Source organism: Toxorhynchites rutilus, chromosome 3 (assembly GCF_029784135.1).
Source record: "Toxorhynchites rutilus septentrionalis strain SRP chromosome 3, ASM2978413v1, whole genome shotgun sequence".
In the NCBI taxonomy this organism is placed as follows: Eukaryota; Metazoa; Arthropoda; class Insecta; order Diptera; family Culicidae; genus Toxorhynchites; species Toxorhynchites rutilus.
The window spans coordinates 146,349,311-146,353,155 of NC_073746.1; positions in this window are offsets into that span (position 1 = coordinate 146,349,311).

The window sequence follows — 3,845 nt, forward strand, 5'->3', positions numbered from 1 at the left end:
TCGAGTCCAATCGGTAGTTAATATTTAGTATGTCCACCTCCATTTCGGATCACTTTAAAAACTCGATTTGGCATCGAGTCAGACGTCTTTTAAAGTGTTGCCATATTGATTATAGCCTAACATTCCTGAATTACTGCCTTGAGAATGGAAATGTCAAATTGTTATCCGTTTGCATAGACCATCTCGGCCAAGATTCTCCATAGGTTCTCTATGGGATTGCAATCGACTGCCAGCAGGTCATTCAAGAAGCGGAATGTCCTTTTCGGCAAACCATGCCTTCGATTGCTTGGAAACGTGGATCTATGCAATCCTGCTGAAAAAACGACATCCTCGGTAGCGTTATTCTCAATGGTGGTCATATTCAAAACGTCCTCCAGATATTGAAGATACTCTTCGGAGTTCATTCGGGTGAAAATGAAACAAATGAGAAGCTTGCTGTGATAGGAAACGGCTCTCCACACTGTCAAACTTCCGCCCCCAAAGTTTCGCTTCGATCTCACGACATGCCGTTGACTTAAATTGTACCAATAGCAACTGTAACAGTCCGGACCATCCAAATTGAACTTTTTTCGCCGGAAAATACAACATTTCTCCATTCTAGTTTCCTTTCCATGTATTGCCGGGCGAACATGAGATGGTTCTGCTTATGGGTGGCGGTCAGTTTCGGCTTCCCTTGAGGTTTCTTCCACATGATGTTTGGTGACCCATTTAAGATGCGCGCAATATGCCTCTTCGTTACTGGAACAACCGATTCTGCCTGGACATCGATTCTGAGCAGGACATCGTTTCCTGGTTGCTTCGTGTCTTATTCGACCTTTAAGACGGAAAGTAACTTTGGTGTTCCCATTTGTTGGTCGTTATATCCCATATTTCTGGCACTATTTAAAGAAATTCCGTACCACTTTTTCAGATAGACCAATTTTTGTTACGATCGAGCGATTAGAAAACTTTTGTTCACTGAATATTTTTATTATTTTCCGCCCCTCTTCCGTCAATAGAATACCTTCCGCCATTCCTTTAAATTCTACGTAAATTACTAATCTGACCAACTTCTTACGTTGCACATCTAATATTTATCTTGTAAATTGAACATTCCCAAGTAATTTTTCCAAAAAACACAGATAAAGACTTGGTGATTATACGAAAACTCGATTTTTATGCCCTGCGGCTAAACGTATGTCTCGGGAAAAAAAAGACGTTTGAATATTTATATCCACCGATGCCGCCTTGTGTGTGTGTGTGTGTGTGATTGTGACACACGTCCTTTCAATAAAAGTGACTTAAATATACTATCACTACAGCAAATAAGTATCCCGATAAAAAGAACATTGCTAGTTGTTTTGTAAGTGTTTCAAGTTTTTTTTTTCAAGTGCGGCTAAACGAATGTCTATCACTGTATATGCAAATAACTCTGAGGAAAAAAATCTGCTGCCAAGGTCACAATGCAAGTTTATCTTGACAGACTTGAAAAAGATACGATGCTTTGTGTTGGTTTGTCGGAACAACATCATAAAGGGTAAAGGATGAAAGGAAGTATCCGGACAATGAGAAAGTGTGACGAGTACGTCGATAGGTAGCTAATTTGAAAAGTGGAAAAACTTGTAGGTGAGAATTTTATCTCATGTTATAAATTTCGTATGTCGGTTATGAGCGAAAAAAAAATAGATGTGTCTTTCTGTTTCAAAATACAGCTCATAGTAAGGTGTGTAAAAACTTTCTAACCATAGCATTTCTCTTATTATTATTATTATTATTATTATATAGAGTTATGGCACTTCTCAGCATTGAGCTGGAATATTCACCTACCCCCGGGCTTCTTAAATGCCAAAGGGGGATTAGGCTCTGTGGTATCTTTTTTTTTCTTTTTTTCTCTTTATAATAGTGTCTGCACAATCATCGTGTTCTAATTATGGTGATTCAGGAACCGTCGCACTATGTTACACGTTCCAAGAATCACCGCTTCCTGCATAACCGCAAGCTGCTCTGTTACTTGCAGCTCCTCCAATAACTGCGTGAGAGAGTGTGGAACTAAACCAGTAGCAGAGATCACTACTAGTATAATACGGATGCCTTTCAAATGCCACATTTGTTTTAGTTCTTCTGCCAAGTCGTGATACTTGGTTATCTTGGCAGCAAACGTAGATTGTAGATTGTGGTCTAACGGTACTGCAATGTCTATTATCAGCACTTCTTTCTTATTTTTATCGTAGACCACAATATCAGGGCGATTAGCTGGTATTCGGACATCCGTAATAATCTCGCGATCCCAGTACAACTTGTAGCAGCTATTTTCCAAAACCGGATCCGGAATATACTTGTAGTAGGGTACCAACTGATTTACCAAGTTGCGTTTTGATGCTAGCTGTTGATGAACAATCTTGGCAACCGACTTGTGACGATTGAGATAAGCTGATTCGGCTAGCGCTCCACAGCCGGAAATGACGTGTTCTATCGTCTCTCCTACTTTATTGCACTTTCTGCAACAGTCAACAACGTTTTCGTGCAAGATGTACTTCCGGTAGTTTTTGGTCGCTATTATCCGGTCCTGGATGGCTACCATAAACCCTTCTGTTTCAGAAAAGAGTTCACCTCGCACCAGCCACGTGTTCGATAATACTTTGTCGATATGCGCTTGCTCTAAACGATGGGGGTGTGTCCCATGAAGTTCCTTTTGCTTCCATGATGTTGTTTTTTCTTCTATGGTCTGCAAATTGCAGCTAAGTTCGTACTGCTCCTGCGCCAGATGCAGGGCACTGAATCCACGGTCCGCTTCACAGACAGCGCGATAGATATCGTGACGGGTCTGACTTTCCACGAAGTAACTCCGCAACTGCTGGATCTGGGAACTGCAAAGCGCTCTAATGTCAGTGACACCTCTTCCTCCTTCAACACGTGGCAAGGTGAATCTTTCTATGGACGACTTTGGATGGTGCATACGGTGCTTTGTGAACGTCACTCTCATTGCTCTTTCTATTGTTTCTAAATCGGTTTTCGTCCACTTCAGCACCCCGAAACTGTACGTGAGTAAAGGAACGGCAAACGTATTGACGGCTTTGATTTTTTTGCCGCCGCAGAGGTTTGTTTTCAAAACCTGGTTGATTCTGATCAAGAATTGTTCCTGGAGTTCCTTCTTGATTTTTGTGTGACAAATCCCTTTCAATTGCAGAAATCCCAGGTACTTATAGGATTCGCCTTCCACCAAATCTTGAATCACTTCACTCTCGTTAATGCGGAATCCTTCAGTCTCCACCAATCGTCCACGGTGGAGCTGTACTGCCTTACACTTTTCGATTCCGAGTTCCATCCGCACATCGGAACTAAAGTCGCTAACACACTGTAGAAGACTATGTAGCGCTTCTGTTGATTCCGCAAACAGTTTCAAGTCGTCCATATAGAAGGTATGGTTTATTGTCGTTGTTCTGTTGATATGGTAGCCATGGCTGCTTCGGTTGAGTGCTCTGCTCAAGGGGTTCATCGCAAGGCAAAACCACAAAGGACTGAATGTGTCACCTTGGAATATTCCCCTGCGAATATTGAGAGTTCTGGATCTCAACATAGTTGTTCCGTCGGTGATACTAAGCGAGGTGCTCCAGTTTACCATTGCGTGTTCCATAAACCTGATAAACATTTTTAGTACCTTTATCAGGTACGTATGCGGTACTGAGTCGTATGCTTTTTTATAGTCAATGTACGCCATACTCAGGTTCCTTCTGTTTCGGCTTGCTTGTCCGACGATGACTGCATCGATAACGACTTGATCTTTGCAGCCCCGCGTGTTCTGTTTACAGCCTTTCTGTTCTTCTGTTAATATTTCGTTAACTTCGCAATGGTTTTGTATCTGTTTA